Source organism: Lissotriton helveticus, chromosome 5_1 (assembly GCF_964261635.1).
Source record: "Lissotriton helveticus chromosome 5_1, aLisHel1.1, whole genome shotgun sequence".
NCBI classification, from domain to species: Eukaryota; Metazoa; Chordata; class Amphibia; order Caudata; family Salamandridae; genus Lissotriton; species Lissotriton helveticus.
In genome coordinates this window covers 739,706,911-739,719,610 of record NC_136065.1, presented here as the reverse complement: position 1 = coordinate 739,719,610, position 12,700 = coordinate 739,706,911, and the positions used below count along the sequence as shown (strand labels likewise).

Genomic DNA, 12,700 nt, shown 5'->3' with positions numbered 1-12,700 from the left:
AGCGTTCACCGTTCTCCACCACAGCCTGCCTACATTGCCCAGCGTCCCTTGCGAGGGCCCGTGGACGCCGCTTGCTGCGTCACTAGCTAGCGCCAGGAGGCGCATAAAGAACAGCCACTCCTCCCGTGTCACGGGACGCGCGCGGGCGATGCCGGGCAGAGGGCGGGCCGTCTGGCCGTCTGGGGTTGTCTGGGGCTGGGCTGGGCCACCCCCCTTGAAAACTATCAATTGGCTGCAAAGGAACCCAGGATTCTTGTATGTCCAACACCGTTCCAGGACTAAGATTCTCACTGTAGGTACTGTGTCCAGACCCTGCCATCCCCGTCATGTCGATGGCAACTCAATCGGGCAAACACCTGAGAAGGGGGGTAGGGGGGAAGAGGGGGGTATGGTCGGCACCATGGATCAGTTTATCACTTGTGTGGCTACTGTCATCGAAAAGGAGATCGCTATGACAGAGCGTCGCCTCTCTCGAACGCCTTGTTGACAAACGGTCATCGCTGGGTCCGATAGCTTTGGTACCATCTCCAGTGCGACCTCTTGACCCATTGATCCCTGCCTCACCTCCCCTGGATCACCCCCGGGTGACCGCTCGAAGAGCTAGCATAGATAGGCTGGAGAGTTTGACGGATGAAGCTCATTTAGTTGAAATCAATGCTGCCCCAGACCCCCTGGTTAGTGAGTCAGTTGCCCCCACACTGTCCCTAGCTATAAATCCTACTCATGTGGACATACCTCTCCTACCTGCACTCGTAGTACAGGCACAAATACATTCAGTTCCAATCAAACGAAAAAGAGTGGCTAGCCCACGGAAAGGTAGATTGGTCAATCCATATAAGAGACTCCAGGGGTTTGGTACTAGGACAGGTGGTGCCCAAAAGGTAGCGGGACGAGTCACCAGTACTTTGATGGGAGCGAAGGGGGGGGGGGGCCTACCTGGAGGGCCAGTGCCCAATGTCTGTCCAGACCAGATTAGTGATTCTGTAGGGACTTCACCCTCAGACTCTCTCTCCATCGCAAATATAGAGAAAATGATGAAACTACTACTTCTCCCTGTGTTAGAGAGAATCCAAGGACTATCAGAGCGGGTGGACAAACTAGAGCAGACAACCCTAGACAACTTCTTCTCCTTAAAATCATGTATTAAGTTACAGTTAAGAATTAGGGAGGAGGGGACTGGGGGGGACCCGACAGCAGGGAGACTCCCATAGCCCCACAAGGTCCCACTTCTATACCCAACACTATAGCCGGTCCCGCTCCTGTGGTGCCGGTGGGGATTGTTTCTGCTTCTAACCCTGTGGCTCGCCCAGGGGTAGCCAAGAAGCCCTGGTCGCTGGCACCTAATGCCGCAGTCAATTTGAAGATCTCTAAGGCTAATACTATTCCAGCCAAAATGACGGCATGTCCCAGGGCTAATGGCACTCCTGGCCGAGCAAGCATTAACACTCCAGCCACCAGCAATGCCCCTGATAATACAAATCCTAAAATAGATAAACTTTTACAAGCCAATGCCTTGCAGTCAGGCAGGGGCCCTAAGGGGGGGGTTGGTCCCAAATGCTAACTTACCTCCCGACTGCCAGCCTTTTGTGGCAGTACTGACTGGGGTGCCCGAACTTAGTCCAGGTAAACACGAGTCTTTTGTGGAATTGCTGAAGACCTTGTTTTGGCTCAAAGAAAATAGACCCTTGCCGGATACCTGGGATGGGCGGGTAATTCATGTAAGGAGAGTTGGCTGGATCGGCACTAGACCAAAAAACTTAAGCGGGGACTGTATCATAGTAAATTTCGAGGCCAAGGGTGGCCAATTATGTCTGTTCTTTTCCTACTAGGGAGCACAGCTCACCAGGTAGCGGTGGAGCAATAGGCACACGTGATCTCAGCTTCTTTAATCCCCCAAACCTATTAGTCAGGCCAGTTGGAACATCTGTGTGGGAGGAAATGGGTGGCAGGCAGGTTCGTGGTAATTTCTCCCAACTTAGCCCATTTTGCAATAGCCCGTACCAGCCGCAGGGTCAGTTGTGGCATAGCTATTGACATGCTAGTTGCCCCCTACGGGAGAAGTATATTGAGGCATCTGGGGAGTTATCAAGTGACAGCTCAACCCTTAGAGGGGAAATGGTGAAGCCATCTACTTGTACACTTTTTGTTCCCGCTATGTCTGTGGGTCACCTGTCTGTGGCTGGTGCTGAAGATCTTGAGCTTGCACGGTCCTCCTTGGAGGTGCCTGGGGGGAAGCTTTATCCTTGGTCTTGGAGGAGGCCCCTAGCACTGCGCATGACCCCCTTGCGAGCGAATTTGTGCTAGGGCAGGGAGGAGCTGGCGGTGTAGCCCTGAAGGTGGTCAGTTGGAATATAGCGGGTCTTGCACGGAATACTGGCATACCTGAATGGAATTCATTTGTTGAATCTTTCGGGATTTGCTTGTTTCAGGAAACTTGGTGCTTGGAACCATGTCACAAGGTGGGTTATACTACCTACTTTGTTTCTGCAATACAATCGCCTGGTGGGAAGGGCCGCCCCTCTGGCGGTCTACTAATTTGGGCAAGTATTTCCCTGGGTTTCTCCATCAGGTCTATAGCCACCAAATCACCAGATCTGCAGAGAATAACAGTTAGAGGGCAACGTGGGGGGAGGGTGCTCGAAGTCTTTAATATCTATGTCAGAGGAACAAGGGGTGGCACATCCACACTGTCCCTTACGGGCATCGACAAGGAACTTAGATCTAGTGGTGCTGACTCCCTTGTCATACTGGCTGGGGACTTCAATTGCACATTTGAACCCCTTGCTAGGGAGGATATATTGGGTACCCGGGAGGACAATGCAAGAAGAGGTATCCCCCCCCCTCACACTATCCCCAATTAGAAGCTGGACCCAAAGTGCCATTGATCTTAATGCCCTTTTCCTGGAACATGGCCTTAGGGCAACCAACGGCAGATCAAATTCAGACCCTACCGGGGCACATACGTTTAACAGAGTAGGCCATTCCTCACGAATTGACTTTATTCTCTTGAACTATAGACTTTGGGCCCATTTGATAGACATGCTGGTTTTACCGTCCACTGACAGCGACCACAATCCTTTATCTCTGTCCCTGTCCCCTTTTTGGACGGGAGTGACCCCAGCTCCAACTCCACATGTATGGAAAACAACACGCGAAGTATGCCCTTCTAACTGTGGTAGGCGCCCGAAATGGAACACCATTGCTGCCAATGAGGGGAAGATCCTGGAAGTAAAATCCATAATGTCTAATATCATGCCCCGTTTAGACTCCCTCGCACTCAGCACGCATGAGGTTCCCGCTTTGTTTGCCGAAACCACCAACGCCTTAGGTGAATTGTTTTTAGTTCGTCCTGTAGGCACAAGGGGCAACGTAAGAGGTGGACCCATGGGCAATGTGGGTTGGTTCTCCTCTGCCTGTCGTGCTGCCAAAAGGGAGCTAATCAAGGCGGTGAAAGCCAAGGATGGAGGCCTGATTAGCATTGCAAGGAGTAATTATAGAAGGGCAATATCTAAGGCCAAGGCTGAGCATGAGAACCAGTTTTGGTATGACCTAAAGGTGGCAAGCTCAAGGAAGGACTCAAAGGGATTTTGGGACCTAATAAGACCTAGGGACAAACCTGTGGACTCGCTTATAACATGCAATATAGCGGAGGGCGTGTGGTTTGACCACTTCTCCCAGCTCTACACAATGGCTCCGGGTATTGAGGTAACCCTGACTGAACAGCACCCCATAGATTGCACTGAGCTTAACGAGGAACTCCTGTGTACATCCAAGGAAGTGGTGGGGGCGATTAAGTGCCTTGTCCCCAATAAGGCAGCGGGCCCTGATGGCCTCCCAGGAGACTTGCTCCACATTAATCCAGATGAGTGGGGGAGACTCATTGCTTCCTTACTGAATGCTGGCTTGGCTGGTGCGGCTCTCCCGGACTCATGGAAGGGCGCAGAGGTCGTCCCAATCTTTAAGAAAGGGAGTCGGGACGACCCTGCCAACTATCGCCCTATAAGCCTCTTGGATTCCACACAGAAGGTGGCAGGTAAAGTGGTTTTAGGAAGGGTCTTGCAGTGGGTAGAGGAGAAGCATATTCTTTCAGACTTCCAGGCTGGCTTCAGATCAGGTATGGGGACTATAGAGCAATCATTCCGGTTAATGATGCTTTTTTGGAAAGTGGTTGTACTGGGCAAAGGCAGTCTGTACCTTGCATTCATAGATCTACGGGCTGCCTTTGACCTGGTCCCACGTAGCCAACTTTGGAGTGTGCTTGATGCACTGGGAATTCCCCCATACTTATTAAACATGCTGATAAAGTTACATGCAGATAACTTCGCACAGATCAGGTGGGGTAGCCAGGGACAAAAAACATCACAAATTCCTGTAAATGGATGTGTCCGCCAGGGATTTGTGCTAACCCCCACTCTGTTCTCATTGTATGTCAACGGAGTGGTGGAGCATCTGCTACAACATCCTGCAGACGCACCATCCCTGGCTGGCAGGAGAATACCTACCCTCCTATTTGCAGATGATACCCTCCTGATCTCCAAAACCCCAGCGGGCCTGCAGAGTCTTCTAACTAGTTTCAAGACCTTCAGTGACTCAAGGGGACTAGTTATTAACACAGGGAAGACTAAGTTCCTGCCGGCTCAGTAGGATCGTGGTTGAGAATCTGTTGATAATTTACAACCACCGCAAGGGCGAGGGGTGCATGACCCCCACAACCCCGAGCATGACATGCGGGCTCATATTTTAGCAGCAGGTCACACTGTGTATAAGGTAAGGTCATGCACTTTATGTTGAGGTAACTGCAAAACAAGTAAATAAACGTAGAGTTTAGGTCTCATGCCTCCGTTGTTTTGAATCCTAACCTAGTACTATTATTTAATTTTGCAGCATTGTGATACACCAAGGATACTTAAGGTATCAGTCTCATTTTATTCTTAATTAGATATGTCAAAATGATTCACGGGTGGTTGTGAATGCATAACCACACATAGGTCTCTTTCGAAGTTTTAATCACATTTCACTATGGGGAGTATAAGGTACACAATAGCATTCTTTACAGTTAGGATGCGCTATATTGCAATTTTTATGAATGTATAGATAAATATTCATCATTAATGTATTGATATTTTTCTGCACTATGTTTGACTAGTTCCTTTACGCACATATTTATTTATTTATTCATTTTAAAGGTTTTATATCGCGCTGGCTAGACCCGGAGGTTTCAGAGTGCTTTACATGAGCATAAGATCATAGTTACAGGTTACATCGTTACAAAGGTTACACAGTTATTAGAGCATGGCAACATAGTTAGTTGTAAGGTCAGGATAAACAATAAGCACATATGTAAGGGGAAAAGCAGGCAAGGGGAAAGATTTAGGGGAGGGGGAAGGAGCTGGGGAAGTAGACAGGTAATGAAGGCGGGAAAGAGGAGGGGAGGGTGAAGGACACCGCAAGGAAAGAGGAGGGGAAGGGTGACTGGGACACAAACCGGTAGACGAGTCAAAGCAACGTCCAAAGTTCAGTAAGCTGTGATCCCAGGGGAAGTGGTATCACTTCCCTATCTCTGTTGCGGGAGGCTCCCTTTACGCAATGGACTCTCTCAGAGGGGTCTCTGAGACTCCAAGGCCTACATACTGCATCCTTCCCCAAAAAGGGAGAGGGAGTACTTTGGCAAGGGGTGCCATACCATACCTCAGCTGTGAGTGGCTCCCTTGGCGCAGTGCATTCTCTCAGCGGGTACGCTGAGACTCCAGAGTATAAATATTGGATCTTTCCCCAACAAGGGGAGAAGGAGTGCTTAATCAAAGGGCACAAAGGACAGGGGGCTAGGCTGACTAGCAGGCAAGGTGAGAGATTCAGGGGAGAGTGGATAGGAGCTAGGGAGGAAGACAAAGAGAGAAAGAGTACTAAATGGGAAGAAAATTAATTGATTAATTATTATATAGCGCTGGCTAGACCAGATGAAATCAGAGCGCTTTACATGAGGGACAATAATGTTGCAATTTACATCAGTTAAAAGTTACTTAAGTATCAAGAAAAGCATTTAAAGAACATAGGGGACAAGGTGAATGGAGCAAGGAAGTGTAAGGGGATAGGGTAAAGGGGTAGGAGGAAGATAGGACATAGAGACGAGGGAAAAATACGGCCAAGGTCCGCCTGGGTAGGTGACGGCAGGGAGGGCGAGTCCACCACACATCTCCTCTTTAGCTATATGGTAGCTCCACCGGGCATCAGCCAAATCGCTAGGTCTCCACAGTCTGGGGTAAGTTCAGCAGGTTCAAAGACCTGATGTGTAGGCAAGTAAGGGGATAGGTTCAAGGTCTGATTAATGTCCAATTGTTGTCCCAGGGAAGTAAAACAAAGTGTAGGGGTCCACTATGGAAGCCATCTTGGGGTCAGGCAGGGGACTGTACGGTACACTGGTGGCCATCCTAAGGTCAGGCATCAAGCAGTTAAAGTCAATATCAAGGACACCATCACACGCACAGACATGCAAAAGCACACACCAATGTCAGCACACACTCATGCACACTGATGCACACAGACACGCACATAGCCAGAAACATCTAAGAACACAAGCACACATAAAATCCCAAGCACTAATACAAAAACACCCAAATACATGCACATGCAAACACCATCACATGCACAGACATGCACAAGCACACACAAATGCTCTCTCTCATACACGCAGACACGCACAAACACACAAGCACACATACAGAAACTATCAAAAACACAAGCACGCATACAATCACATGCTCCAGTACAAAAATACCCAAGGACGTACACACAAATACATGCCCACACACACACACCATCACACGCACAGATATGCGCAAGCACACAACAAATGTGCGCACACACTCTCATACGTGAACAGAGGGAGCACATACAGAAGCATCCACACGCACATGTACAATCCCATGCTCTAATACAAAAACACTCAAATACATGCACACACCATCAGACGCACAGACATAAGCACACATACAGAAACATCTGCGCGCACAAGCACACAGAGAATCATATGCTCTAAAACAAAAACACCCAAATACATGTCCACACCATCACACGCACAGACATGCACAAGCACACACAAATGTGAACATAGTCTTTCATACACGCACACCCCCTTATACACGCACACACAAAAGCACTCCCATGACACATTTCTCCAGGACTGCCGCAGCATTGATGGCACACCAAGGCAAAGTCAGCGTTACCGATGTCTTTGGGGCGCCGCCATCTTAGGACCATGCCTCTGTCTCCTCTCCCCGCCACCCCCCTCACCCGCTACACCAAAGGTGCTCACGTGCAACCAACTGGCACCTGTGTCTGTGTGATGGTGGAGCGAAGGAACAGTCGTGGATCATATCCATATACGACGAAATGCGTTGGCATAAGGGAGTGGAAGATTATGATCAAGTGGATTAAAATAAAGGAACAGGACAAGCACAGCAACGTGGAGATTTATTTTTATACTGTTGCACTATCTATTTCACACTATTTGGCTTGTGCGTCGGAAATTTGTTAAAGATCACACTGTGCGCTCTACCGTATGGTGCAGAAATCCAGCCGCATTTCTGGCTTTTCCCAGTGCCTGAGAAGCTCTGAATGTTGTCATTCAGCGTTACTCAGACTGGTTTATACGCGATGCCCAGCGTGTGCTACTTTTGTCCCAGCAGCTGCCATGTTCTCTCCACTGACTCTTGCTGAACTTGTGCACTCTGCCCCAGACAGTTCAAGCACTGCCCAGTCCACACCCGAGGTTGACAGCAGAAGGGCTTGTTCCCAAGGGGCCTGCAGGGCTGCAGCGCATCCCTGACAATCTCCCAATTTTTTTTTTTTTTTAAATCGGGTGTGCAGATCCTGCCGGGAAAAAAAAAACGAAGTGCGGGCACCCGTGCTTCATTAGTATTTAGCACCCGGGGGGCCAAGTTCCAGGGGAAATATATTTAATGTAATGGGGGGCCCAGAGGGGCCCCCCAGCCCTGGAGACCGCCACCCCCGGGGCTTTTCTCGAATATGTGTGGGGGGCTCTCAGCCCTCTCCAGCCCGGGGACTGCCACCCCCCGGGGCTACAAAAAGAAATAGGTGGGGGGGCTCAAAGTCCCCCCAAGCCCAGGGGACCAGGACCCCCCAGGGCTTTAAAAAAATATGGGGGGGGGCTCACAGGCCCCCAACCCCGGGGAACCGCCACCTCCCCGGGGCCTTAAATATTATAATTGCGGGGTCCGTGACGGACCCCCCATCCCCGGGGACCACCACCTCCGCAGTGCTTTCGAAATGTTGGGAGGGGGGCCGCGTGGCTCCCCTCCTGGAGCCCTGTTATGGCCCTGGGGACCGCCACCCCCCAGGGCTGGCTCCTGCAAGTGTCCCGGGGTGCCCACCCCCGGGACACTGTAGTTTGCTATGGCAGGGCGCCCTGCCATAGCAAACTGCTTTGGTATTTGGAAGAGAGAGCAGGAAACTCTTCCAAATACCAAAGCAAATTGCCTTTCCATAGGGGGAGCTGCATTTTAGCAGCTCCCCGTGTGGAAAAGCAATGCCGGCTCCCGCAGGAGGCGTGGAGCCGGCGGGACCGTGGGGGGATTGGGGACCCTCCCACAGTCCCCAACAGAGAAGGCCAGCCCCCGGGGGATTGGGTCCCTGGGGCTATTAGTGGCCTGGGAAGGGGGCCACACGGCCCCCCTCCTCAAATTAAAAAAATAAACAAAGGCCGGCCCCGGGTGATGGGGTCCCCCGGGGCCATAACTGGCCTAAGGAGGGGGGCAAGGCAGCCCCCCTCCAAAAGAATAAACCCAAAAAAAGGGCCATGCCCCGGGGGATGGGGTCCCCAGGGCAGATTATGGCCGCGGGAGGAGGGCTGCGCTGCCCCCTTCCTGATTTTTTCTTTTACAAAAAAAAAAATTAGGGAGCAGGCCCTGGGGGATCGGGTCCCCGGGGCCAATAAATTAGAAAAAGAAGGGGGGGGGGGGGGGCTACACAGCCTTCTTAAAAAAAAAAATGAAAAGAAAAGACCGGCATCGCGCCGGAGGCTACGCCCACTCCTTGCAGCATTCAGTAAACGCGCTCCCTGGTGCGTTTGCAGATGGGGAACTAATTCCCATAGAATGCTGGGGGTCCCTGGGGGCAAACTAGCCCACCAGGAACCTCCAGTATGCGCCAGGGGGCTGCCTTGCAGAGAGTTGTCCTGAGGCCACACCCCTTTTTACACCTCTCTGCAACGCAGCTCTGTGGCGCTTAATGGAGGTAGCTGGTGGGCTAGTTGCACCCCAGGGACCCTCAGTATTCAAGGTGAGTTAATCCCCAACTTAAAACACGCCACAGGGCGCTTTTGCACTATGGTGAAGGGAGGGGCCGGGGCCTGAGGCGACATGTATGCAAACACGCCCTGTGGCGCTTTTTAAGTTGAGGAATTAATACCTCTTCAATCCTGAGGGTCCCTGGGGGCCAACTAGCCCACCAGGTACTTCCAGTAAGCGCCACGGAGCTGTGTTGCAGAGTGTTGTAAAAAGGGGCGTGGCCTCTGAACACCTGTCTGCTACGCAGCTCTCTGGCGCATACTAGAGGTACTTGGTGGGCTAGTTGGCCCCCAGGAACCCTCAGGATTGACAAGGAATTAATTCACCAACTTAAAACGCGCCACAGGGCGTGTTTGCACACGTCACCTCAGGCCACGCCCCCTTCCTTCACCATTGTGCAAACGCGCCCTGTGGCGAGTTGTACGTTGGGGAATTAATTATCTTTCAATACTGAGAGTCCCTGAGGGCCAAGTAGGTCAACAGGTATGTCCAGTATGCGCCAGGGAGCTGCGTTTCAGACAGGTGTTCAGAGGCCACGCCCCTTTTTACAGCTCTCTGTGGCGCTTACTGGAGGTACCTAGTGAGCTAATTTGCCCCTAGGGACCCTCAAGATTCAAGGGGACTTACTCTCCCAACTTAAAATGCCACAGGGCGCATTTACTCAGTGGTGAAGGGAGGGGACAGGGCCTGAGGTGACGTGTGCAAATACGTCCTGTGGCGTGTTTCAAGTTGGGGAAATAATTCCCCTTCAATCCAGAGGGACCCTGGGGGCCAACTAGCCACCAGGTGCATCCAGTAAGCGCCACTGCGCTGTGTTGCAGAGAGGTGGTTTTGCATCTCTCTGCAATACAGCTCTGTGGTGCTTACTGGAGGTACCTAGTGGACTACTTGGACCCCAGGGACCCTCAGGATTCAAGGGGACTTAATCTTCCAACTTAAAACGGCCACCGGTCGTGTTTGCACACATGTGATCTTAGGCCCCCCCCCCTCTCTTCACCAGTATGGAAACGCACCCTCTGGCGCGATTTAAGATGTAGTTTTAATCCCCACGCCCTATTATGTACTAGGGGCTTACAGAGCATTCTAATCACAGGGGTACTCCAACGCATAATGTTCCCTAGTGTATGTAGGGGTTTTAGCTGTATTCTAAGTTTCTTTTACCATAGCACTAGCTCTAGGACTGGTTAGTCAGAGTCAGTTACCACCAGTACCCATCTGAAAAAGTTCAGGATACTGGATGATTTTGCAACACAGCCTCTTTCTGCTCCTCTGTTGGTTCTTTGTGCTGATGTCTTGATTCTTCCTGCACTTTTCTTCGTCTTTGAGGACTTCTGTTGCTTCTTTTTGCATTTCTTTATTTGCTTTCTGTGAGTTTTTTCTTCTTTCTTACCATGTCCTACCTCTGTAGGCATAGTTAGAAACTAGCCTTTAAAAAACCTTTGAAATTCACTAATAAAACCTAGGTTTCAGTTAAGTTAAAGTTAGAAATTAGTATTTAAAAAACCTTTGAAATTCACTTAAAAAACCATAGGTTTTAGGCACTTTATAGTTAGGAATTAGCATTTAAAAAACCTTAGTAATTCACTGAAAAAATCATAGGTTTCAGGGGCGTTCTAGTTAGTTGGACATTTCACTCATACAAAAACATTGAAATTCCCCTGTTATAGTTAGTTCAGCTAGCTATAACTCGCGCGCCCGCAGTGCACTGCTGATGAAGTCCCATCTCAAATGACATCTCTGATGACATCATCCAGTGACTGTGTGTTTTTCTGAAAATGAAATATGTTTTATATATGTATTTCTCAAGGTCGATGGAAGAATAAATGGGTATATAAGTGTCTAAATGGATGATATGTTTGTAAATTTGATTGTATAACTGACTGATTAAGTGTATCTGAGTGAATGCATGGGTTAGTGAGTAATGTTTAAATATGTAAATATCTGTATCAGTCTTACTTTGTGTATAAGTGGCTGCATGGGTTGGTGAATACCTACATGAGTGTCTATATGGGTTATTAGTTGGTTTTTTGAGTATCAGTATGAGTGTCTGAGTGTCTGTATAGTTCGTTGGGGGGGTATTACTTAGTGCATAGAAGCATGAATGAGTGACTCACTGTATGTGTTGAAGACAGCATGTGTGCAGGACCGTATGGGTGGATGAGTGTGTGTATTGGTGTGTTAGTGAGTGAATGACAGTGTCTTTATGAGTAACTACATATGTTTTAAACTTGTATATGTGAGTATTGGTGTATATAAGTGAATATATGTGAGAGTGAGTTCCTGTATAAATAAGTATGTGATTGTTTAAGATAGTAAGTATGTGTAATTTTCTGTAGAAGTAAGTGTGGTGGTGTTTGTATAACTGTATATGCAAGTAAATGGATGCTTGATACTTTGCATATGTGACTATGTGTGAGTAACTATGGATGAGTGGCGGTGTGTAACAGGATGTATAGGTGTATGAGTACATATGATGAGTGATTACATGTGTGAGTGTCTGTATAGGACTGTTGGTGAATGAGTGGATGTGTGTGTAGATATTGGAATTACTGAATAGGTTTTTGTAACTGGTATTGATGTCCATTGTTTTGAAAATGTTAGTTTCTATTTTTGAGTGTGCGTATCAAAGGTTATATTAGGGTGAGAGGAGGTCTGCCACTCTATCACAAGGATGATGTAATCAGTGATGTAATTTGAGATGTCATCAGTGATGTCATGAGTGATGTCACTGACCATGTCATGAGTGATGTAATATGTGACGTCATCAGCAGCGCATTGCGGACGCGCGAGTTATAGTTAGCTGAACTAACTATAACGGGGGAATTTCAATGGTTTTGTACGGGTGAAATGTCCAACTAACTAGAACGCCCCTGAAACCTATTTTTTTTTCAGTGAATTTATATATATATATATATATATATATATATATATATATATATATATATATATATATATATATACGACAAAGAATCATATGCAGGAATACATGTACCATACGGCACGGCGCCCATCCAGGGGTGTGTCATGAACATAAAGAAAGGTCTTTCCTGCTACTACCCTGAAAATAAGTTCGTCACCCTCTGAAGAAGAAGGCAGTCGCCTTCGAAACGCATCAGGACATATGACGAATCAGGACATTATAACGAATCTTGCTCCTTTGTTCTCAAGCTATTCAGCAATTGGTTGCGAGAATAAAGCCTTGACCAGAAGCCCCGTGAAGGTGGTCGTTGTTTTCAACACAGAAGCTTGCACATATTGGAAGGTCCCATCACCTTTCTTACCACACCCGCCACAGAAGAGTGCACAGCGCCTTGATGGGAAACGAGCGCCGCAGAGGTACTGCATTGCGCTGAGCACCGCCACGCGAGGAAATGAAAGAGTCCAGAAATGGCGAG

At 48.9% G+C, this 12,700-nt stretch overlaps 1 protein-coding gene across 3 annotated transcripts in view; it reads left to right on the top strand.

The window, feature by feature from the left end:
- LOC144754887 (hexokinase-1) overlaps nucleotides 1-12,700 on the top strand; it is a 1,510,469-nt gene that overhangs the window by 1,091,949 nt on the left and 405,820 nt on the right. The window lies entirely within an intron of this gene.